The sequence below is a fragment of the Mustela erminea genome, chromosome 4 (genome assembly GCF_009829155.1).
Source record: "Mustela erminea isolate mMusErm1 chromosome 4, mMusErm1.Pri, whole genome shotgun sequence".
Taxonomy (NCBI): domain Eukaryota; kingdom Metazoa; phylum Chordata; class Mammalia; order Carnivora; family Mustelidae; genus Mustela; species Mustela erminea.
Genome location: NC_045617.1, coordinates 12129350 through 12155765, shown reverse-complemented (window position 1 = coordinate 12155765; position 26416 = coordinate 12129350). Strand labels below are relative to the sequence as shown.

The following is a 26416-nucleotide window of genomic DNA, read 5'->3' as shown; positions in this document are numbered from 1 at the left end:
GAAATCAAAGAGGAAATTAAAAATACATGGAGACCAATGAAAATGAAAACACAATGGTCCAAAAATCTTTGGGATGCAACAAAAGTTGTTATAAGAAGGAGGTTTATAACAATACAGGCCTACCTCAAGAAGAAAGAAACATCTCAAACAACCTAACCTTACACCTAAAGGAGCTAGAAAAAGAAGAATAACCCCCAAACCTAAAAACAGTAGAAGGAAGGAAATAATAAAAACTAGGAGAGAAATAAATAAAAAAGTAATGAAAAAAAAATAGATCAATGAAACCACCAGTTGATTCTTAGAAAAGATCAACAAAACTGATACACCTTTAGCTAGACTCCTTAGAGAGAGAGAGAAGACTCAAACTAAATCAGAAATGAAAGAGGAGGATACACAACAACCAACACCATAGAAGTACAAAGATTGTAAGAGAATATTTATGAAAAAGTTATGTACCAATAAATTGGACAACCTAGAAGAAAATGATAAATACCTAGAAACATATAATCTCCCAAAACTGAACCAGGAAGAAATAGAAAGTTTAAACAGATGAATTACCAGCAAAAAAAAAAAAAATTGAATCAGTAATAAAAAACAAAACAAAACAAAAACAAAAAACTCCCCAACAAACAAAAGTCCAGCTTCACAGGTGAATTCTACCAAATGTTTAAAGAAAATACCTACTCTTCTCAAACTGTTCCAAAAAATAAAAGAGGAAGGAAAGCTTCCAAATTTATTTTATGAGGCCAGTATTACCCTGATATCAAAACCAGATAAATATACTACCAAAAAAGAGAACAGTAGGCCAATAACTTGGATTAACATAGATGTAAACGTCCTCAACAAACTCAGCAAAATACTAGCAAAATGACTCTAACCATATATTTAAAAAATCACTCACCATGATCAGTGAATTTATTCCTGGGATGTATGGATGGTTCAATATTTTCAAATCAATCAGTGTGATACCCCATATCAATAAGAGAAAGGATAAAAACCATATGATCATTTTGATAGATGCAGAAAAAACATTTCACCAAGTACAATGAACAACCATTCATGATAAAAACTTTCAACACAGTAGTTTTGAAGGGAACATACCTCAACATAATAAAGGCCATTTATGAAAAACTCACAGCTAACATCATACTTAATGGTGAAAACCAGAGCATTTCCCTATTGTCAGGAACAAGACAAGGAAGCCCACTCTCACCACTTTTATTCAACATAGTACTGGAAGTCCCAGCCACAGCAATCAGACAAGAAAAAGAACTAAAAGGCATCCAAATTGGTAAGGAAGAAGTAAGACTTTCACTATTTGCATATGACATGGTACTATATATAGAAAACGCTAAAGACTCCACCAAAAAAATGACTAGAACTGGTAAATGAATTCAATAAGGTCATGGTATAGAAAATCAATGCACAGAAATCCATCTCATTTCTAAGCATTAACGATGAAATGGCAAAAAGGGAAACTAAGAAAATGAACCCATTTATAATGACACCAAAAATAATAAAATGCCTAGGAATCAACCTAACCAAAGAGGTGAAAGGCCTGTACTCTAACAACTATAAAACACTGATGAGAGAAAGTGAAGATGACACAAATGGAGATATTCCGTGCTCATGGATTGTGAAAATGTCCATAGTACTGATAGCAATCTGTAGCAATCCCCATCAAAACACCAACAGCATCTTTCACATAAGTAGCACTAACAATCCTAAAATTTATATGGAACCACAAAAGACCCAGAATAGCCAAAACAATCTTGGAAAGGAAGAACAAAATTGGATGTATCACAATGTCAGATGTAAAGATATAATATATAACTGTAGTATTCAAAATAGTATGGTACTGGCACAAAAATAAATACACAGATCAATGGAACAGAATAGAAAACCCAGAAATAAACCTGTGATTATATAGTCAATTAATCTTAGACAAAGGTAGAAAGAATATGCAATGGGAAAGAAGTCTTTTCAACAAATGGTTTTGGGAAAAGAGACCACTTTCTTATGATGCCATAAACAAAAATAAATTTTAAATGGATTAAAGACCTAAATGTGAAAACTGAAACCATAAAAATCCTAGAATAAACCACAGGTGGTAATGTTTTTGGCATCAGCCATAGCAACTTTTTTCTATATATGTCTCCTGAGGCAAGGGAAACAAAAGCAAAAATAAACTAGTGGCACTATGTCACAATAAAATCTTGTTCACAGCAAAGGAAACAATGAACAAAACTAAAAGGCACACAACTCTCACACAGGCTCACAACTATATGGCAACTAATCTTCAACAAAGCAGGAATGAATATCCAGTGGAAAAAAGACAATCTCTTTGGGTACCTGGGTGACTTAGTTAAGCATCTGCCTTTGGCTTAGGTCATGATTTCAGGGTCCTGGGATGGAGCCCCTGTGTGGGGCCTCCCTGCTCAGCAGGGAGTCTCCTTCTCCTTCTCCCTCTGCTCCTCCCCCACTTCCATTCATGCAGTCATTTTCTCTCTCAAATAAAATCTTTTTTTAAAAAAAGGCAGTCTTATGCTTGCTTCGGCAGCACATATAATTAAAAAAAAAAAAAAAGGCAGTCTCTTCAACGAAAGGTATTGGGAAAATTGGACCACATACACCCTAAACAAAAATAAATTCAAAATGGATGAAAAAACTTAGTGTGAGACAGGAAACCATCAAAATCCTAGAGAACACAGACAGAAACCTCTCTGACCTCGGCCTTAGCAACTTCTTACTAGACATGTCACCGCAGGCAAGGGAAACAAAAACAAAAATGAATTACTGGCATTCAAAAAAAAAAAAAAAAGCTTCTGCACCGCGAGGGAAAGAATCAACAAACTAAGCTATGAGATATCACTCACATCTGTCAGAATGGCTGAAATTAACAACACAAGAGACAACAGAGTTTGATGAGGATCTGGAGAAAGGGGAACGCTCTTATAATCTTGCTGGGAAGGCAAACTCTTATAGCCACTCTGGAGAACAGTATGGATGTTCCTTAAAAATAGAACGGCCCTATGACCCAGCAATTGTGCTACATGTATTTACCCAAAGTTTATAAAAATACTAATTCAAAGGGGTACATGTACCCTGATGTTTATAGCAGCATTATCTACGACAGCCAAAATGTGGAGAGAGCCCAAATGTCCATCAACAGATGAATGAATAAAGAAGATATACATATATACAATGGAATATTGCTCAGCTATCAAAAAGAGTGAAATTTTGTCATTTGCAATGGCATAGTTGGAGCTAGAGGGTATGATGCTAAGTGAAATAAGTCAGAGAAAGACAAATCCCATGTATTTCACTCATATGTAGAACTTAAGAAAGAAAACATGGGAAGGAAGGAATTATTCTTTTTTTATTAAAAGAATAATAGAAAACAAACTGAGGGTTGATGGAGGAGGTGGGTAGGGGATGGGCTGTATGGAAGATGGGAATCAAGGAGGGCACGTGTTACAATGAGCACCAGGTGTTGTATGTAAGTGATGAATCAGTGAATTCTACTCCAGTAACCAATACTGCACTGTATGTTAACTGTCAAAAATTTAAATAAATTTAGGGGCATCCGGGTGGCTCAGTGGGTTAAAGCCTCTGTCTTCAGCTCAGGTCATGATCCCAGGGTCCTAGGATCGAGCCCCACATCCGGCTCTCTGCTCAGCAGGGAGCCTGCTTCCCTGTCTCTCTCTCTGCCTGCCTCTCTGCCTACTTGTGATCTCTGTCTGTCAAATAAATAAATAAATAAAGTCTTTAAAAAATTAAATAAATTAAAAAAAAAGAAAAGTCTTAAAAATAAAAGAATAAAAAATGCTGTTAAGCTTGGCTCAGTATGATATTTAGGGTCTTTTTCTAACGTTTTCCCTTGTTTACAAAAGTAATCCATGTTTTGGAAAATAAAAGTCTAAAAATTTTTCAAAAACTAAACTAAAAGACAATCTACTGAATGGGAGAAGATATTTATAAAGACGTAGCTGATAAAAGGTTAATATCCAAAATATATAAAGAACATCTACAACTCAACACCGAAAACACAAATAATCCAATTAGAAAACGGGCAGAAGACATGAACAGAAGTTCTCCGAAGACATCCAGATGGCCAACAGACACATGAAAAGATGTTCTATAACACTCATCATCAGGAAAATGCAAATCAAAACCAGAATGAGATACCACCTCCCACTTGTTGGAATGGCTAAAATAAAAAACACAGGAAACAACTGGTGTTGATGAAGATGTGGGAAAAAGAACCCTTGTACATTGTTCATGGGAATGCAAACTGGTGCAGCCACTCTGGCAAATAGTATAGAGGTTCCTCAAAAATTAAAAATAGAAAAAAATATTAAAAATAGAATTACCGGGCGCCTGGGTGGCTCAGTGGGTTAAGCCGCTGCCTTCGGCTCAGGTCATGATCTCAGAGTCCTGGGATCGAGTCCCGCATCGGGCTCTCTGCTCAGCGGAGAGCCTGCTTCCCTCTCTCTCTCTCTGCCTGCCTCTCCATCTACTTGTGATTTCTCTCTGTCAAATAAATAAATAAAATCTTTAAAAAAAAATAGAATTACCATATGATCCAGTAATTTCACTGCCAGGTATTTATGCAAAGAAAATAAAAACACTAATTTGCCAAGATATACGTACCCTGTGTTTATTGCCGCACTATTTATAATAGCCAAGATATAAAAGCAGCCCAAGTGTCCATCGATAGGTGAATGTATAAAGATGTGTATACGTATACAAAGGAATATTACTCAGCCCTGAAAAGGTTGAGATCTTGCCATTCACAACAGCATGGGTGGAACTAGAGGGTATAATACTCAGTGAAATAAGCTAGAGGAAAAACAAATACCATATAATTTCACTAATATGTGGAATTTAAAAATCAAAAAGCAAACCAAAAAAGAGATTCATTAAAAAAAACCAGACTATTAACTACAGCGAACAAACTGATGGTCACCAGAGGGGAGATCGGTGGGGGATGGGTGAAATTGGTGAAGGGGATTAAGAGGACACTTACGATGAGCAATGAGTAATGTACAGGATGGTTGAATCACTCTATTATACACCTGAAACTAATATAACAGTATGTTAGTCACACTGGATTCAAATTAAAAAAAAATTTTTTTAAAAATGAACTTGGCAGTGGGAAGGAAAACTGGTCAAATGAATCCAGGAGAAAGAAGAGCCGTCATCCACGTGTGGGGGGCGTCCACTGCAGGGCTCTACCTCTCAAATGCACACCAGACACACAGGCAAATGGTCTACGGTGATGGATCTAGAGGGTAGGTCTAGAGTTTGGGGTTAAAGACAGCTTTTTGGGATTGTGTCAAGCCTCTGCTTTCTTTCTTTCTTTCAGGAATTAGAAAAATGCAGTGAAGTAAATCATGCAAGTTCCCAAACAGCTCGAGGAAAGACCCATTTATGAAGGACCAAGTTATCTTCAGAAAAGAGAGATGTGCCCTTCCTTGAAAAGGCTATCTTCTAGAACTCTCGACTTTTCCAAAAGTAGCTGACACAGGGCGGAGTGGCCTGCCTCTGCTGGAGGGACAGCTGGACTCGAGGCATGGTGCTCTTTGGCTCCCTACTAGATCCCGGGGTTGCTAGGAGGAAGAGTGTGGGTGGCCTGTTCACGTTAAGGGCATGAAGAACAGAAGAGCACTTAGCGCAAGTACAGGAATCCTCATTTTTGCCCACGGGCTATAATACTGCTTTTGGGCTCCTTGGAGCTATGGATTAAACACAACCATTCTTGAGCAGTGTCGGGGGTGTGTGTGTGCATGTGGGACGTCGGTTCTATAACCTGCAGGGTCTGGGCTGTAGCAGAGACTTTATGCGGCAGGAAGACTCTTTTCTCAGGTGCCAGGAAAGGGTGAAAAAGGAGCAAAAAGCCACAGCCTAAAAAAAAAAAAAAAAGAAAAAAGAAAAAAGAATCTTCCCAAGTGAAGGTGTTTTAAGAAAACCTTTGCTGATGTTGAACTCGGGGAGGGTGATTTGCTGTGACACCATTAGCTCACTGTCCTTCTGTCAGAAATACTGCACAACACCGGAAAAAATTTGCAGACAAAATTCAGTTCTGTAAACACAGCTAGGCACCTTCTAGATGCCAGAAAATTCGGGGAAAAAGGTGAATTGGGGATGATCTTTGAGTTTAGATATGGGTAATTTAAGTAAAGATTTTGCCAGAGAATATAACAAAATGGGTGTTTCTAGGAAGTGGGATTGTAGCTACTATTATTTTCGACCTTTCAGAAAATAGGAAACCGGGTGATCAGTTTTGATGGCTCTGAAGTGAGTGCATGGCGAGGAGAGTGGGGCTGCCTTTTTAAATCCTTCATGCTGTTCTTGTCGTTGCCAAGCACGGAAATTTGAATTTACCTTTGGGAGTAGATTTGCTTTGATTGGGCCTTTGGTTCTTCCAAAGGGAAGCTGATCTTGCCATTTAATGCCGATGATGTGTAATTTCCCGATTGTCCGCCATCTCTTCCTTCCCAGTTCTCTTTGCTCACCCAACCCCAACTTGAAAAAGTTCTGCCTCTTCTGTCCACAGTTTTTACCGGAGCCACCTCGACCACACTATGCTCTATTTCTACAGACAAGTTACTTCTCAGTCTCTATCTCCAGGCCCAACCTCTGCTCTGAGTGCTAGTCTCATATATTCTCCCCAGGCCCTTCCCAGATGTACTTTCCAGTCTGTTCTCCACCCCTAGCTAGACTGGTTGGTGCTTAAAACCCTCCAGTGGGTTCTCATTGTTGGAAGGATAAAATCCAAAATTCTTCACATGCCTACAAGAGCATGCATGACTGCCTCTATTTGTCCCTTTGGTCTCATCTCCTGGTGCTTTGTCCTTAAACCCTTTCTTCAGAACCGCCCAGCTCTTCCCCACCGCAGAGCCTCAAATTCACCATCCCGCTTTCCTAGAATGTTCCAATTCAGTCCTTTAGAGCTCAGCTAAGTGTTGCTTTCTCCAGGGGCCCCTCTCTAATTCCTTAGTGCTCAGTTAACTCATTATGATATGCTTTGCATCTTAAGCAGAGATATAAAAAAAAGAACTATCTGAAAAGTGATTTGTAAAGTGATTTGCTCTCCCTCGGATTGTAACAATTACACAGATTATATCTCTACCGCCCAGTTCAGTGCCAGGTGCTGAGGAGATGCTCCGTTAAGTGGATTAATAAGCGAGTTTAGGTACTGGGGGACTAAGTTTCTCTTCCTAGATTAATAAGCGAGTTTAGGTACTGGGGGACTAAGTTTCTCTTCCTAACGTAACATGTACACTCATCTTTACTGTAGACAAAGTTGCATCTCTGCGGATTATCCTGTATTTAATGGAGCACGATTAGATGCAGGTGAAGAGAAGTTTGTCTCTCCCTCACTAGGCCCTCATGGCACTGCAGCCTGGACTCTGGCGGGGGGCACACGCTGCCAAGCCAGGGTGCTCGAGGCACGGTGCTCTTTGGCTCGCTACTAGCTCCCGGGGTTGCTGGGAGGAAGAGTGTGGGTGGCTCTGGCTAAGGAGAGAGACATGCAGTACGGAGCTCTGTGGATGGTTTCGTATTTGGGGGACCATTGTTAGGTTCTAACTTTTTTCTTTTCCTTTCTGTAATCCCATTTGGTTTCTCCAAGGCTTCTATTCAATCGTGTTGAGCCTAATAACTCGGTCAGAGCTGTGCTGGGAAGAACTCGGGAAGGAGGCATCCCTGCCTCCAGGCGGGGCAAAGCTGTGGAGGGGAAAGGCTGAGGCCGCTTGCAGGAGGTGGCCTGGTTGCCAGGAACAAAATGGCCAGCTGGGGGACAAGATTCATAGACGTTGACCATGTTCATCTGGGACGTGCAGGTGTGTTTGGGGAGGGGCAGTGGCTACGCCTGGACTTTCTGAGGTTTTGCCTAGTGTGCTGCTTACCTCCTGCTTGCCCTTCAGTTCCAAACTCATCCTTTTTGCCTTCTCCGTAAAAATGGATCTGGGCCTTTTATATAATTTCCTCTGCCTGTCAGTATGCGGTGTGGGGGAGATACTGCAGGAGGTCAGAGCTCTGCCCAAGGCTGCCATGCCCTGGCTTGGGCGGCTCCCGCATTTTGGGCATTGTCTCTAGCACCAAGACCCTGTAGTGGAGGGCAGTCAGCCTTGTCTCCCAGCCCCTTCCTCTCTGGGTGATTTTGCAGGGAAGCGCTTCCGGGAGACACTGCTCTGTGAGCACCTTTCCTCACAACCTTGGGCTAGATTATCAGCAAACTGTAGAGTATGGATTTCCAGCAAATTTCCCGGCATGATACCACAGTGACTTCTCTGCCGTTCCACGCGCCATGGCCATGTTCTCCCTGAGCAGGGTGTGGGCCTCACTCTGGGGGAGCAGGAGGCTCATCCTTTGGTGCTGTCTCAGCCCTAGCAGAAGGGGCCGCGCCTAGATCCTTTTATCTGCTATACCTATTTCTTTTTTCTCTGCTTCTTACTTGCCCATCCCTCATTGCTCCAAGTCCTGTCATAGTTAAAGATTCTTTAAACCGTTTTGCTGGGTGGCTTCTCTCTCCTGACGGGATCCAGACTGATAACACATGGAACGGGGGCTCACACTCTGATTAACTGGCTATCAAGGGAAGCCGTCCCTAGAAGCTTAGGGGAGTTGCAGGTATTTGGGTTGTGTGTATTTTTCCAAAGTTTGTGCAGTCAACATTTTACTCGTATAACTGAGAAAAAAAAAATGTTATAGTGTGAAAAATTGCAATATAAGAAAGGGGGAAAATATAAAAACAGTAACAACAACAACAACAACAACAACAACAAAACCCCAAAACAAAAATCACAGACCAAAAAACCACCAACAAAAACCACAAAAATTCCAAACCGTATGGCAGAATTAAGTCATGGGTCAAGAGGGAAAAGCTCCTGAGAGGCGGTGATGCTTGAACTCAGTATTGCGGGGTGAGCGGGGTGAGGAGGCGTTTTCCTGGGTAGAGCCACCTGCGCAGGTGCGGAGACCCGGCCAGGGGAAGCCTATGTAGGCGAAAGGGGTCAGTTACCGGGTCAGTGAACAGAGCCCGACTCAGCGGAAGGTGGAGGGAGAACCAGGTCGGTCTGATCCCAGCCAAGCCTTGGGGCTTCATCTAAAACGTGTAGGTGTGTGTGGGACAGCTGATTGTTTGTCTTCTCGACTGTGGGCAGCTGTGAGAACCTTCTTTCAGCTGTCTTGGAGCTTAATTGACCAAAGGCCCTGGCTTTCCTACTCTGAAATTCACCTCTGGGTTTGCGCGGAAGCCACACTTCGCGGCCGATGACTGGTAGAAACACGGCTACGAGGCGGTTGGGTCCCAAGGAGAACTGGGAATGTGGGACTCACGATGAACCTCCTTAGACTGCGGGCAGGGAGGCCAGGGGGCTCGCTTCCCTCTGTCCTTCCCTGGGATCTGGTGTGCACACAGCAAACTGTCTCCTTTTTCCCTGTAACCCCACAGCCATCGCCCCTAAGAAATTCTTCCACGGCTGTTCTGTGTCGGCGCCTTCTTCTCGGACGACCCCACGGGGACTACATCTTCCTCCCCTTCCCCGTCCCCCTCAGGGGAGAGACTCTGCAAAGGCACAGCCTGGGGTCGCAGGAGCACAGCCCTCACCCCCGCCTGCCCCGCGCGCCCGCCCGCCCCCGCCAGCCCGGCCCCCGGGAGCACCCAGGTTTCTCTCCTGAAGCCCGCAGGGACGCCCGCGTTCTCCGGCACCCTCGGGTCTCCATTCGGCGTCACCCCCGTCTCTCCCGCCTGCCCAGCGAGACCGGGGATTCCGCCCGCTACTGCTCTCGGCGGTACCCGAGGAACCGTCTTCTCCGCGATCCGCTCTCCTGCGGAAGGAACCGGAGCCCCCTCGAGCCTCGAAGGCGGGCACGACTCCTCGCCCCGGGTAGGCGCCCGCTCAGACTTTGAGAGTTCTGGGTGTTCGTTAGTGGGCGCGCCCCGGAGAGAGTCCCGGAGGCGACGGTCGGGGCCGGGCGGCGGGGGATCGGCGCGGGCCGGGGTGAGGGGAGGGACGGGGCTGGGGAGGGGCCGGGGCGGAGGGGAGGGCCGCGCGGCGGGCGGGGAGGGAGGCGGGCCGAGCGGCCGGGGAGGAGGTGCGGCCGCTCTCGCTGCCACAGGCGCTGCGCGCAGGGCGAGGGCCGGCCGTGCCCGCGGCCGCCCAGCAGGACCGAGGGACCCTCCCCCTCCCCCCAACAACTTCTCGCGCCCCGCGTAGACGGCGTCCCTGCGGGGCCCGGCGCTGGGGCCGCGGCGGGAGCAGCAGCGCTGCGGGCAGGGCCGGGCGCTCCGGCTGAGGTAAGGGGACGGCGGGCGGGCGGCGCGGGCGGCGGGCGGCGCGCCCAGGGCCCCCTTCCCCGCGCGCGGCTCCCCGCGGCCGCCACCCCTGCGGGAGGCCCCGGCGCCCGGCCCGCCGTCCCACCTCCCCTCCGCTTTGTTTCCCGGCGCCGGCCTCCCTCTTCCCCGGCAGGGAGCTGACTGGGAGCTGACTGGGGCTCCCGGGGCGCAGAGCCGGACGCGGACCCCGCGGACGGCGGCAGCGCGCCGGGCGCTTCCCCTCTCTCGGCGCAGCCGGCCGGGCGACGGCCGCGGCACTCGCCAGAACTCGCTTCCACGAGGTGCCCGGGCGGCGCGGGTGAGCACGCGGGGCTCACTCCCGCCGCGGCCGGCCGGGACCTCGCGTGTCAGCGTGTCGCCGCGCTGAGCCGTCGTGGGGGCCGGGAGCGGAGCCCGGGGCGGGGGCTGGAGAGCGGATCGCGGCCCGCGGCGGCTCCGCTTCCAGAGGCGCGCGCGGCCCCCGCGAAGCCCTCGGGGCCTGCGGGCGGCGGGAGCCGGGGCGCGACGGGGAGGACCAGGCGGGGCGGGGTGGGGGCGGGGTGGGGGGGGTGGCGAGGGGGACGAGTCCCGCCCCGCCCGCCCCGCCGACTGTCCCCGACGGGCCCTGCTCCTGGGGGCGGCCGAGGTGCCAAGTTTCTGGGAAAGCCGACACGTAGTGTCCCAAATGGATCATATTTACCAAAACCAGTTAAGGAAGAAAAGAGTCCTTTCTTCCCACAATTGACGGCTGACAGCCGCCGTGAAGGTATGGAGTAAGATTGCACAGGGTAGTTTATCTTTCAGAAGCGGTGAAACTTAATATTGATGGGCTTCTCCCCCTTGTTTTTAGAATAGCAAAATGGGGTAACTTTGTTTAATTGGGGAGGGGGCAGAGAGGAGGCTGCTTGGCTTGAAGATAATGCTATTCATGGCGAGGTTTTTCTGCATCGCCTCTGCCCTGGCTCTGTGAGAGGCAGCCTGGATTCCCTCGAAATCTTCCAGACAACTTTGGATCCTGATACGATGTTTATTTCTACGTAGTGAAGGTCTGGGGTTCTCTTATGGTTGTTCACCCATTCTACCTCCTGTTTCTCAAGGGCTTCTGACATAATGAATAGCACCTGGCTATCTCCAATTCCCTCTCCGATAGTTTAAGCTGGGTTATCTCTAGAAGTTCTTAAAATAAGTGTTACAAGGTTCTTACAGGTGCAGACCATATGCTGTAAGTATTTCAGACCTAGGCTCTGAATAAAATGTGTCAATTGCTGGGCTAATAATTTGAGCGTAACCAGTAGAACTTGTGTATATACACATTTAAAGATGTTTCCTGATATTCCTTAAGGTTTTTAAATTCTAAAAATGAAATATCAAACAAAATTGGTGCAGTTCTAAAAGCAAATTTGTTTTTCGTTGGATTTTGCCTGCTTGGCTTATAAGACTTGTTGCTTTAGGGTTTCGGAGATTTTTGTGATTGGCAAATGTGAAATATATGGCAGGGTGTAATTGAGGAAGAGTTTATTTTCAGTGGCAAAACAAGCCCCTAGTGATCTCAGAATCCGGTTTCCACACCTTAACCTGTCATGCCATATAAGGTGCTTTGTAATCTGGCTCCTGCCAGATTTTCAGTCTTGTTGGGGGGGGGGGTAGACACTGTTCCCAGAGTCGCTCCTCCCTCCCCTCCTTACACACATGCACTACACACTGCCAGACACATCATACTACTTCCAAGTTGTCATTTCTAGACCACTATCTGGAATGAATGAACATTCCGCTTACACTATTCTTACTCCGATTTCCATCTGCTGTTTACCCACACATCCTTCATGTGTCAGTCAAATACCTTCTCTAGGAGGCTTTTCTTCCTGGTTATCCCTAGGCATTCAAGCTCCTTCTCTTATAATAGGCAGTGCCCCTACTAGAACATTGATTTTTAAAAAACGCATCTAGGTATGCTGCCTTGTACAGTTGCACAGCCTGTTAACGCACAGGGTTATCCTGTCCAGTGCACAAGCAGAGGTAGAAATCCAGTTTGCACCCCTCTTACCAAACCCTGGCATACTCGTCTCGACTGGTACAGGGCATGCCTTGTAATTCATCCAAAAACACAGTATGGGCCAGTGATGACCCTGCTTCAGCCTCTCTGCACTGCTGTACTCAGCAGCCATCCGAAAGGCTGACAGAGCAGGAGCTCAGTTAAGGTTCCTGGAATAAGTGACAAAAGAAAGGATTATTTCTATAGGACTCTAGAAAATTCCGAAGCAAGTGTTTGGGGGAAGATTTCTCCTATCGGTCAGCATGTAGGAATGTGCTTTGGTTCGCTCTATCTTATGTCTGGCTGTTCAGGGTGATTCTTTAACAGATGTCTTCTGCTTGATTATAGGGAAGAACCTGGGAGTATGACTTTATAGGTGGGCCTCAGAGATGTGTGCCGACACGTAATGGGCTTCCTTAGCTACTTTCTAAGGCACTAAGGTTTACACATCTAATCGTGATTTGTTGAGAGAAGGGTGCAAGAATCTTTAAGGCCATAAAGAGCTTAGATTACATTAACATGTGTTAATAAGTTGAACTAAAGTGCCATTTCATATGAGAACTTAAGTCATCCTAAAAATTACACAATTTTATAAAATTGTGGTATAAAATAGTACTTGTAAATATCAAAAGAACTTGATTGTGTGGAATCCTAGAATCTCTGAAATTGATAGCACAGAATAACTTTAAAGATGATATAGACTAATGTTTCCATTTTATAGATAAGGAACTCCAGTACCAGGGACATGTCTAAGGTCACAGAGCTTATGTAGGAGCATGGCCAGGATGAACTCTCAGATTCTCTGGCTCTTTGTTGCTATATTTGTTCAGGTACCAGCATTCTGTCCCTTCCATTGTTGGCTTCAGTTGGAAAACCTTGTACAGAGTAATTATAATTTCTCAGGGAAAGGGAAGATTCCCAGCACAAAGCACGATGCCTGTTGTCAAAGTGGCATGTGATAAATATTCGCTGAATGAAGGCGTGAAGCATGAGCCAGCTGATGGTTTATTTGAATTATTCGATACAGCACAAACCAAAGTCCTTTGAGTCCATTATAGTTGCATTTGGTCTATGTGTTTGTGTTCCGTAAGTGCAGTAAAATAACACCTTCTGTTGGATTAATTTCATGGAAGATACAGGCAGGAATGGTTTTCTATAAACAGTGCCAGAACTCCTGACAACGGAACATAGAAAAACTCGGAATTTGGAATCAGTAGATCTTGCCAAAAACTAGCCTTGATTCCGGGGCCTTAAATCTCACCTGCTTGAGTTTCTTCATGTAACCTCTTAAGTCCTAGAGTTATTCCAGGGGTCAGATGAGCTCGCATGTGTGAAAATGCTTCGCACACTTTGCAACACTGAATAGGAACAAAAGGATAGAATCTGTGGCAGGAAGTGCCTACCAAGCACTGTGCTGGGCTCTTTGTATGCATGGTCCCATTTATGCCTCCGGAGAGGACACCAGGGGCTCTATTTGTGGAATAAGGAAGAAACTGAAACCTGCACTGCCCCTCAGGATGGAGCAAGCATTTACTAAGCTCCTGAGTTGTTGTAAGTCCCTTAAATCTTTGAAGTCAGAGAACTTCTAGTAGAGAAGAAAGGCAACTAACAATGTAATAGATGAACAAATCACTTTAGCCAATCACCTTTTAGGCAGAGGAGATTTGCATTTTAGGCCACGCCCCCTCCGAGGTTTGCGCAGGGGGGGATTTGGGCCAGCGGGGCTGGTGGAAGGAGGAGCTGTTGTAATAGGGCGGAGGCTGTAAGGCTGTGGTTCACAGGGCTGGGGACTGACCAGGAAAGAGTTCCTGAACTAGCTGGTGAAATGGGCTTGGTGAGTGACAAGCATGTGGAGGGCAGGGAGGATTGTGTCCAGTTACGGATGTTCACTGATCTCAGTGACACAGAAGAAGAAGGTTGAGGACCTGTGGGGGGCCCTCACCCAAGTTCACCTAGTAATGCGGTCACAACAGCTGAGATCGGACCCTCCTCTGTCGGCTTCCACGGTCCCTCTTATCCTGTCAGCTGTTGGCATGTCTGTAATTGTAATCGAATCAAGGATTTTAATAACAACCTAGAATTTGAAAGCTTTTATTTTTATGAAGACGTTCCCAATCTGAAGCCCTCCCACAGATGAGGGCTGGTACATACAGGCTGGTGGCCTGACCCGGTTCCCCGCCAGGGGGGTGTGGTGCGTTTCCTGTCTTGGATTCTGCCCGCCCTGGGATCCGGCCTGATCCTCTCCAGGCATTCCATCCAGCTGAAGTGGGTCTGCTTTGTTTCCATTTATGAGGTTTGTAGATTGAGTAACAGAATCTGGACTGCAGCTTTCATTGTGTTTTCATGGTGCTGGGTTACAAGGTTTCTTTTAAATTCATGGTTAGATCTCTGACTGTGTCTCTTGGACGTAGTTCTCCAGGAGTTCCCGTTACGGATTCCTTTGCGCTGGGAACAAGATGCAAAACTGGAATTTTGAAGGTTCTCTTGTCATTAGTGGTTTGGGAAACGGCATAGTGAATAAGCTTGCAGATCTCCCTAAATTGATAAAAGGTACATATTCCCATTGCCTTTAAAGTGCGCTGACGGGTTTTAGTGCAGTATTTTTTTTTTATTTTGAAATTCAAGATTTAAATTTTTTTTTTTTTTTAATTCTGGTGTAGTTAACATACAGCGTTGCTCGTTTCAGGTGTACACTATGTGATTCAACAATTCTGTGCGGCTCTCGGAGCTCGTCCCGATGAGTGTACTTTCAATGCCCGCCATCTATTTCACACCCCCACCCTTCCACTCCCCCCCAGTGACCATCGGGTTTCTAAGTGGTTTTTGTCTAGTAAAGAGGTTTCTATGCCTCAGGATTTTCATCTCCAAAAGGAGGGTGACAGCCGTGCATTCCTGATAGAAGATTGTTTTGAGAATTGAGAAATTAATGAATGAATTTACATAATGTGCTTATTAGAATCTTGCCTGCCACAGGGAAAGAGTCTGGAACTGTTCATCCCTCCTCCTTGCCATGTGGCTGTCTCAGATCGTGTAAAATAGGGATGTTCAGCCGGACGGAGCTGCGGGGAGGTATGGCCAAGCACAGGCTGACTCCTCTGTTTTCCCATTTCTTTGCACAGCGTTCCCTTTGAGGCTTCTTCCTTCTTTGTCACACTCCTGGTCACCCTCATCCGTTGAGACTGTACCGAGCCTTCCTTCCAAACGTCTGTTTCTCTTGGGTTTCCAGGCACTTTGTGGGCGTGTGGTCCCTATCGGTGGTTGTGTTCATCATGGGGTATCGCCGTGACACAGGGAGTGCTGGACTTACTCTCTGCACCCCTTCCGGGTCCAGCATGGTAAGCCGTGGGCACTCCCAGGTGGTGTCGATAATGTGTGAAGTGGTCGTTGAAAATGTTTCTGAAGGTGATACCATGATGATAAAGTCGAGTGTCCCTTTGCCACGTGGTTGACTCTTTAAGCGGACTTGATCAGTAACAAAGGGCTAAAGATGTTGCTCCATCTTTCCTAAGTGTGGGGGTGGTAGCAATGTCATTCTACTGGGTATTATTAATATCGAGCCTTTGGTCTGGAATATACCTTTTATTCATTTGGCAACTCCCCTAAACGTAGGAGACCTTAGATTTCTCAGGAAGAAAATGGGATTGTGTTCAAGCGGTTCATCTACTGCCTTCCGGTCACTGAGGCATCAAGTCCTCATTAGTTTTCCCTTTCAGGCCTCACACTAGGGTGGTAGTTGATAGGATAATAGTCATATTTACCCTGACTACCCTGGATAACCATGAAGCTGGTTTGAAATGGACATTTTTGTTCTTTCAAAAGAAGGCATTTGTACATAGGAACAGAAACTGAGCAAGAACACATCTGGAATACATTAACATGAATTAAGTTATCATTTGTGTTGGTGGCCTTTGAAACGTCTGGGATTAATACTTACTGTGTGTAGACATGAACCCTTAAAGAATGTTTGCTAAATCAGAGACTTAAATATTTTCCCATTTAACTTCCATTTTGAACTTTGCCTCTGGAAAAACACAATGACCCTATGAAACCATAGTTCTCTCTAAACTCCTTTCACAGCTGTCTGCCAAACTTCTTGTTGGGAAGGGCACTGCATGTCATGTGGGCAGATAACTTCCTTTTCCATAAGACTTGAATCAGAAACACCTTCTGGATCCACTCATCCTATATACACATCCAATGCCACTAGTGGCTTGCTCCTTTTCATTTTCTCCTGCGTCAGAATTTTGTTGTATTTTCTGGAGAGCATGCAGCCCTCTCAGCTCAGTCCTCCTTCTGAAGCTCTCTCCTACTTTCTTACCCACTTCTTTTCTCTCGAAGAGTATACTCTATCCTCTGTTCTCTTAGGGTCCATCTGCTAAATGATGGTATCGCCCACACAGAGGTGGTGTGTATGTCTGTGTCTTTCCCCTCTCTCTGCTGTATTCCTTATTTACTGTTCAGTAGTGATTATCTGCTGTTTGTGATGTTTTGGGATGCATATGACTTTCATCAGTACCCTCATTTTTCTCCATTCTGATGGACAGACAGCAAAGGATGAACTAGTTGAAAGATGCTTGTATGTGTTTAATTGAATTGTTCTTGGTACTTGTCTAGGCAGTCAGCATGCCGTACTGACGAAAGACTGGAGCTGTAGGTTTTGGATAGATTTAAGAGCCTGGGTTTTGGGTAGTTTTGCCAGAAATAGGTGTGTGATCTTGAAGAAAACATGGCCTCCTCCCTGTGTTTCCATTTCTTAATTTGCAGCATTGATGGCCAGGTTAATCACATTGGACTAAATGACTTTTCAGCTATAAAACTCAATGGTTCTATGCATTATTGAGTACAAGAAAACAGAAGAAAAAATGTTAAGAGAATTTTTAAGTAGCGTATTTGTTCTCTGTTATTATGCTTACTGGTGTTTGAACATTACTGGGGGACTGGTCGCCATCACCCAGCACTAGGAAGGAGGGCAGGCCCGGAGCATGTTGGGTCTTGGTAAATCCAGAATGAGTAATTAGGCGTGGCTAAGAGGTAGTTATCGGTGGTCTTGGGGGCTGTGGGTAATATGAGCGTCAAGGCCTCGGGGTGTAGGGGAATTCTGTGTTGAGCTAGAAGAAGGAGTGGGGAAGAACCTGGGATGAGAGCAGTGCCTTCGTGGAGGTGATGAAGGTGGCTTTCTGGAGAGCAGGGCAGGCGCAGAATGTGTATAAACACAGTAGCCATGTGGAGTGCGTGTAGAAGGTAGCTGTTGTGGGCCCCAGACGGAGCTACCCTAAAAATGTGGTAAAATGATGGCATTGCTGAGCCTCAGTGTGACGGGTTGTGAAGATGACCAGTCAGAGGAGGATTTAGGTGGTGGTCAGGTCTTGTTACCTTCTCTTACAGGTGGAGAAACTGAAGCCAGTGATGGCAGTTCTCAAACTTGTCTTTGCCTGTCCGTTTGGAAGTTAAAGTTAGCTTTATTATTATTTTTTTAAAATTTAAATTCAATTAGCTAACATATAATACATCATTAGTTTCTGATGTAGTGTTCAGTAACTTATCAATTCTGTATAACACCCAGGGCTCATCACATCACGTGCCCTCCTTCATGCCCATAACCCAGTACTTTGACGGAGGATGAAAGTGCAGATTTTGGGAATTTACCCTGTGATGATGATTCTGGAGATCTGGGGTACATTTTTTCAAGCACATTAGGTGTTGCTGGTGGCTGTAGTTTGAGAAACTCTGCCCTTTGGGTGACGTTTGCCCTGTAGGACACTCGGCCTCGAGAGGAGGTTGGGTTGTGCCAGTGGAATCCATGCACCCTTTCCTGTGTCCGTCCCCTGCCTGGTGCTTGTCTGAAGTGGCTGGTCTAGGATTGGGAGGACCTAACCATGTTAGTAAATTTGCCAGAGAGGAGCAAGAGACCCGGAGGTTATCCACCTATAAGTGTAGTTTTCCATATTTTCTGACTGATCTGTGATTTGTAGTGTAACGGGCACTATTTTTAAAAAGAAACATTTGGGTGAGTGGTGCCTGGGGGGCTCAGGTGGTTGAGTGTGGGACTCTTGATTTCAGCTTTGGTCATGATCTCTAGGTCCTGAGATCAAGGATCGAGCCCCCCTTCAGCCCGTGCTCAGCAGGGAGTCTGTTGGGGATTCTGCTTCCCGCCACCTCACGCGTGTGTGCGCACTCTCTCTAAAGAAAAATCTTAAACATTTGGTCATTAAAGAAAAGATTTGTTAAGTATATGAATTATAAGCATATTAATAGTGAAAACTAGTAGAGAAAATTTCAGTGTATTTAGGAACATGTATTTTGTAATAATTAATGAAAAAGCATTTCTATCTTCCATAAAGATTATTTCCTGAAAAACCCTACCAGGCAGCATTTTGCTTAATTCTATTTCAGGTTTCCGTGTAATTTGGATTTTAAAATTACCTGTCTAGAAACTGGGGGTTGTCATTAAATCCAACTTTTATAAGTTCCACCTTGGCCATTAGCCTAAATGTGTGAGGAAATTGAGTCCAGAAGGATGGTTGACATCTCTGGAGCCTTGGTGTGTGTTATGACAATGTCATTGCAATATGGCATTTTCTGAAAAGCTGTCTGTCACAGAAACTAAATTTTGATAGCTTGATAAATCTCATTAGTTAGAGAATTGACTCAAACTTGAATGGTGTATACCCAGTTGGCAGACAACACTTGGAATTTTCAGCAGATCAATAAATGAGTAGTTCTAAAAATAAATGAGCACATTCCCATTTTATTGTAAATGTGAAATAATACCTCAAAATTTTGGTGTTGTCTAAAGGAAAATTTTTAAACATTTATAGAATGCATTAGAAATTTTTTTTTTAAGATTTTATTACTTATTTGACAGACAGAGATCACAAGTAGGCAGAGGCAGAGAGAGAGAGGAGGAAGCAGGCTCCCTGCTGAGCAGAGAGCCCGATGCGGGGCTCCATCCCAGGACCCTGAGATCATGACCTGAGCCGAAGGCAGAGGCTTTAACCCACTGAGCCACCCAGGTGCCCCAGAAATTCTTTTTTTTTAAAACTTAATTTTATTTATTTGAGAGAGAGAGAGAGCTCAAGCGGAATAAGGGACAGAGAGAAGCAAACTCCCCACAGAGGAGGAAGCCCGACATGGGGCTCCATCCCGAGACTCCAGGATCATGACCTGAGCCAAAGGCAGTGGCCTAACTGACTTAGCCACCCAGGTGCCCCTAGAATGTATTAGAAATTCTTGAATAATTTCAGTGCACTTATATTTCTGTGTGCAGAAGATATGACAGACTTTTAAAAATAATGATACAGACAGGATTTATATTAAAAACATTAAAAATGTCTCAAATCTCAAACTGTGCAGTATTACTTTAAGAATTGTCATGTATTGGGGTGCCTGGGTAGCTCAGTGGGTTGGGCCTCTGCCTTCGGCTCAGGTCATGGTCCCAGGGTCCTGGGACTGAGCCCCACATCGGGCTCTCTGCTCAGCGGGGAGCCTGCTTCTCCCTCTTTCTCTACCTTCCTCTCTGCTTACTTGTGATCTTTCTTTCTGTCAAATAAATAAATAAATAAAATCTTAAAAAAAAAAAAAGAATTGTCATGTAACAGCATTTTATTATTTATTTATTTATCTATATATTTTCTTATTTATAGAGAGGGGGAGAAAGGTAGGAGGAGGGGCAGAGGAAGAGGGGGAGAGAGAGAATCCCAGGCAGGCTTCACGCCTAGTCTGGGTTTGGGACTTGATCCCACATCTCTGAGATAATGACCCGAGCCGAAATCAAGAGTCGGCTGCTTAACAGACTGAGCCACCTAGGGCCACTCAGTCAGCATTTTATTTTATTTTATCATTTATTTATTTATTTATTTAATTTTTTAATTTTTTTTTTTTTTAAGATTTTATTTATTTATCAGAGAGAGAGAGGGGGAGAGAGCGAGCACAGGCAAACAGAATGGCAGGCAGAGGCAGAGGGAGAAGCAGGCTCCCTGCTGAGCAAGAAGCCCGATGTGGGACTCGATCCCAGGACGCTGGGATCATGACCTGAGCTGAAGGCAGCTGCTTACCCAACTGAGCCACCCAGGCGTCCCTCAGTCAGCATTTTAGAACAGTGTAACTTTTAGAAATCTTTTAATTCAACCCATTTCTTAGAAGAGAGGCTTGATGGTTGAGGGAAGTTAAATGATCTGCTTTAATTCTCTATCATAAGTTAGTGGCAAGCAGAGCTAGGCATAGATCGTAGGATTGTCGAGACTTTTTTTTTCTCTGCTTAACAGTGAGGAAGACCTGTTACAAGGACTGCATCAAAGAACCAGGAAATGTTTTAGATTTTCTTTGGGAATGGAAATGAAACCTATGGCTTTTAGAATTTTTTGGAATCTGCGAAAGGCAGTAACAGGTTCTTAGCTTGTGTACTTTAGAGGTGGCCCAAAGGAAGGCACAACTTTACATAGGATGGCCTACAGCTGGAGCTTATTATGTTGTTTCAAGCAGATTGTGTCATCTGCCCAAAGAAAAATAGACATTTTTCTAATAATTTGTGAGTAGGGGATTTGAGGATACTATATACATTATTGAAGGCGAAAGGAGTTTTAGAAGCAATCTACTTTACTCCCCCCAGGCCCCCCCTGACCTTTTAAAATCTTTTATTTTTTTAAGTAATCTCTACACCCAAGGTGGGGTTTGAACTCACAACCCTGAAGTCAAAAGTTGCATGCTTTCATGACTAAGCCAGCTGGGGCACCTCTAGTTCACCCCTTTATTTTGTGTAAGAAGATACATGGCTTTGTCTTGCCTTTATGTTTATAAATAGCTGTGATGTTTTTGTTAATTGTTTTGAAAAGCAACAACTGATACTTTAAATTCTGTCAACCTGTGCTAATTATCATGGTCTGAAGTCTGGCTTTCACATTTTGTGTCTTTGCTATTGAAGTGTTTTGTAGGTTTTTGCAGGTCAGCAAACAGGAGTTTGGGTGGGGTGGGGGTAGGGGAACGTTGCTAAGAGATGAGGAGGGTTTTACCTATCAGATCTTCAATATTGCAGTGCATTCCTTTATACTAGTTAACCTGAAGTGAATACATGAGCAGAGGCTATGTTAATATTAATGTTCTTTGTGAGCCAATCATACTATTCACATTAGTTAATTCAGGAAATTAGCTAAAAGCTTCTCCCTCTTATCACTTCTCCCCGCCAAGCCTCTCCACTTTGGTATATACGGTATTTACTTTCCAAGGTGAAAGTTCACCTACCGGGAGCTTAATAGGAAGGAGTTTGAAAGATTTTATTTCCTAAAGGAAAAAAGGTGATCAAGGGTTTGAATAGTATGACTCTCACTTTGTTTCTTAATTTTTAGATGTTCAAGCTTCTTGTTACAATTTCTCATTTGACACTCTTGAAATTTGTTAACATAGCATGAAGTTGACGCATGGCTCACAACAGCTACTCTGCATAGTGCCTCTTGTATGTTTATTCCGCAGAAGGTCAGCAAATTCACCTGTGTAGATTATGGGTTTCTACCTCAGATCTTACAAACGGTGAGGCCTGGTGGAATTAATCACCTCAGGCGGGGGGTGAGAAGTAGTTGTGTTTCTACTTATTTCTAGGTATCTGAACTAGGAGCTGTCTTATAGTTTAATATTCTTCCCGTAGTTTAATAATCTTTTAGCTCTCTTTTTGGGGCTTTCCTTAGATATTATTGGTCACAGCAGTCTAGGGTACCATGATTCTGGTTTTCTGAAAATAAGTTCCTTAGTATTGTTAAGCCCTTTTGAGGTTTAATTTCTTTCTTTCTTTTTTAAGATTTATTTATTTATTTGAGAGTGAGAGCAAGCATGTGAGGGGTAGACGGACGGGGAGAGAATCTCAAGCAGATTCTCTGTTGAGCATGGAGCCCAGTGTGGGGCTTGATCCCACAACTCAGAGACTATGACCTGAGCCAAAACTGAGAGTCAAACCCTTAACCAGCTGAGCTATCCAGGTGCTGCACTGAGCTTTAATTTCTGAAATATTAGTGAATCCTGGGCTCTTGAATTATTATTTGAGAACTGTGGTCCTTTTGTTTATTTGACTCTTTGGGTTGTGGATGTTCCTATTGGGAGAAAAGAAAAAAAAAAATTCACAAACTGTGTGATAGCTTTGTTTGAATTCCTCCTCGGGATGTTTTCCACCTTTCCAGTGGGTGAATCTGCAGTTTGGTTCAGTATTGTGGGGGCATTTGCTTCATGGGTGCTTCTGGTGGAGATGCGGGATCCGAATGGGAAGAGGAAGAGAAAAATGGAAGGAATGGGCTATGCTCCAAAACAGAGGCTCGCAAACTTCAGGGCGTCCAGATCACCTGGAGTGTCTGTTAAAACACACCTGGCGGGACCCTACCTTCCCACCCTCACCCTATCTGATTAGGATCTGGGATTGGCCTGAGAATTTTCATTTCTGAAAAGTTTCCAAGAGATGCTGCTTCCGTCGATCCTGGCCCCCTCTGGAGGACTGCTGCTCTGAAGGTGCGGTGCTGGTCTGCTCTGAATGGGGCTGTAGGTCCGTAGACAGCATTCGGCTTCTCCGGGTTTCTGTTTTCCTATTTGTGAAATGTACACTATCACTGGTTTTTCACACCTTTGAAATCAGAGGAATCTTTTGTTCCAAACTACATCTTTTGTGAATCTCCAAAACACGAAAGAGATAAAGTGGAATTATGTGAGTTACAGCAGGGGCAGAGGACAAAAGGATTCATGTGTCCTTTTGGCTCTCTTACTCCCCTGAGAAGTGGATGGGGAAGGTCCCTGGGGCCCCTCCATGGGACTGAATGTAGTCGTGAATCCCAGGGAGGACACTTCGAAGGCCCCAAGCATCGGTACCTTTCTCTTTGATTCTGCATGCTCTTTCTTGACTGCGACTTAAACAGTTGGAAGAAACTGATTTGTGCGTTTTAATATAAGAAACTGTGTTTAGCATATGTAAATAGGTAGGAAGTAAATGAGTTTGAGACTTTCATGGTGACAGAAGATTTCCAGCTCATTTCAGGTACAAATGGGGAAATTAGTAGAAAGGAAACGGGGCAAGGGAGAGGGGATGATTTGGGTATCAGGGATGTGCCTTCCTGCCTTTGTGTTAGTATGTGTGATTGAAGTCATAGAATTTAACCTGTTCTTGCCAGTCTGATGGTTAAGCCTGAAGTGGAATTTCCTACTCTTGACTGGAATCTTTGCTGGAAAAGAGATGAGCGGGACAGCAGCAGTCCTAATGTCTCCATAAAGGGAATAAAGGTCTCATAGGTCACAAGTGTCCAGAGAGGATGTGTACCTACTGCTCTTGGTTCCTTTTGTCGTCCACTTTATGGAAACCCTAAAATCAGCCTAAAGGTAAATTGTAACTTAGGTTAAACTTGATTTTGGTAGTCAGTGGCTCTCTCTGTTTGGGGCTTTAGGAAACCCTTATATTTATTCTTGTTCCTTATCTCACTGTCATAAGAAAGACCTACAAAGGGGTCCCTGGGTGGCTCAGTGGGTTAAGCCTCTGCCTTCAGCTTGGGTCATGATCCCAGGGTCCTGGGATCAAGCCCCGCATTGGGCCCTCTGCTTAGCAGGAAGACTACTTCCTCCTCTCTCTCTCTCTGCCTGTCTCTCTGTCCACTTGTCATCTCTGTCTGTCAAATAAATAAATAAAATCTTAAAAAAAAAAAAAGACCTACAAAATAGCTATCCATAAATATGGAATAATTTCTGTGGTCTGTTACATGAAGACATTCAGGGACAGAACACTATACAGTATGCAGCCTTTTGAATAAAACAGTATTTTTCAAACTGTCACAGGCAATGATATCAGTTTAGTGGGTCAGGTTGTTTTCTTTAAATTTTTTTTTAATTGTAGGGATAGGCTTTTCTTTCTTTATTTCTTTCTTTTTTTTTTTTTTTTTTATTACAGTGGCTTTCTGACTTTTCTTTTTTTGACCAGCACCCATATTAAGATACAGGAGGTAGAATAACAAAGCATAATATGGAATGGAAAGTATTTAAGTATATTGCATGTAGTGAGGGTAACTGTTACTTGAAACTTTTTAGTTTAATATATTTATATACATACAGATGTGTGTATGTGCCTTAAGTGTGTACTGTACATGGTATATGAGGGTTCTGTAGAGTATATTAAGATGCTGTATCCTAAGTATCCAAGAAGAGTTTTATTTTTTGTGGATTTTTACAATTTTATTTTTCTAATTTTTATTTAAATTTTAGTTAATATACAGTGTAATACTGCTTTCAGGAGTGGAATTCAGTGATTCCTCACTTCCATAGAACACCCAGTGCTCATTGCAAAGCTAAGAAAAATAAGTCAGTCAGATAGAGACCAGGGCCATCTGTAATCGCCATCGCCCTCTAGCTCATCCCCACTCACCTTCCTCTGTCAACCCTTAGCTTGTTCTTTGCTGTTAAAGGCCCCTTATGGTTTGCTTCCCTCTTTTTTCCTTCCCTTTCCCTGTATTCATCTGTTTATTTCTTGAATTCCAAATATGAGTGAAATATGACATTTGGCTTTCTCTGATTGACTTACTTTGCTCAGCATAATACACTCTAGCTCCCTCCATGTCACCGCAAATGTCAAGATTTCATTCTTTGATATCTAAGATTTCATTGTATGTATGTACCACATCTTTTTTTTTTTTTTAAAGATTTATTTGATAGCACAAGTAAGCAGAGGGAGAGGGAGAAGCAGGCTCCCCATCCCATTGAGCAGGAAGCTTGCCATGGGGCTCCATCCCAGGACCCTGGGATCATGACCTGAGCCAAAGGCAGTTGCTTAACCGACTGAAGCACCCAGGAGCCCGATGGACCACATCTTCTTTATCCATTAATCAGTTGATGGACATTTGGGCTCTTCGCATGATTTGACTATTGTTGATAATGCTGCTATATCAAAAGCGTTTTATTATATGGAAGTGAGTCACATGATTTTGGAGGCTGGTAAATCCAGAATCTGCAGTGTGGGCAGGCGGCCTGGAGACCCAGGAGAGCCAGTGGTGCAGATAAGGTCTGACGGTGTCTTGTTCAATCAGGTCTTTAAGAAAATTTTTTTTTCAAGTTTGCTATTTTAATCACTGGTTACTCATCCTAAGTGCACTCCTAAATCCCCATTCCTGATTTCCCCCATCCCCCCACCCACTTCCCCTTGTAACCATCAATTTGTTCTCTGTATTTAGGAGTCTGTTTTGCTTTGTTTCTCTCTCTCCTTTTTCCCCTTTTGCTCATTGGTTTTGTTTCTTAAGTTCTACATATGAGTGAAATCGTATGGTATTTTTCTTTTGTCTGACTGACTGATTTCTCTTAGCCTGATACTTTCTAACTCTATCCATGTCTTTGCAAATGGCAAGATTTCATTCTTTTTTTTATGGCTGAATAATATTCCATTGTATATCTATACCACATCATCTTTAACCATTCATCAGTTGATGGACACTTGGGTTGCTTCCATGTCTTGGCTATTATTGTAAGTAATGATGCTGTGAATATAGGGGTGCATGTATCTTTTTGAGTTAGTGTTGTTCTGTATTCTATGGGTAAATACCCAGTAGTGCAATTGTTGGATTGTAGGGTACTTCTATTTTTAACTTTTGGGGAACCTCCATTCCATTTTCCTCAGTGGCTGCACCAGTTCGCAGAAGGGTTCCTTTTTCTCCACATCCTTGCCACAAACGGTTGTTTCTCGTGTTGTGGATTTTAGCCACTGAGAGGTGTGAGGTGATATTATGATTTTGATTTGCATTTCCTTGATAAGTGATGATGAGCATCTTTTCACATGTCTGTACGTCGCTGGAGGAAGGTCTGTTCATGCCTTTTGCCCATTTTTAAATTGGATTATATGTTTTTTGGGAGCTGGGTTTTATAAGTTCATTATATATTTTGATTACTGACCCTTTAGCGAATACATCATTTGAAAATATCTCCTCTCATTCCATAAGTTGCCTTTTAGTCTTGTTGATTTTTTTCCTTTGCTATGCAGAAGCTTTTTGTTTTGATGTGGTCCCAACAGTTTATCTTCGCTTTTGTTTTCCTTGCCTCAGGGGATCTGCCTAGAAAAAAGT

The 26416-nt window shown here is 44.1% G+C and overlaps 1 protein-coding gene across 1 annotated transcript in view; it reads left to right on the top strand.

Annotated features, from left to right (window-relative positions):
- The first annotated feature begins 10245 nt into the window (after positions 1–10245).
- TIAM2 (TIAM Rac1 associated GEF 2) overlaps positions 10246–26416 on the top strand; it is a 225279-nt gene continuing 209108 nt past the window's right edge. The window contains exon 1 of the mRNA XM_032338642.1: positions 10246–10306. The gene's annotated coding sequence lies outside the window, so the exon portion shown is untranslated. The remainder of the gene's footprint in view (positions 10307–26416) is intronic.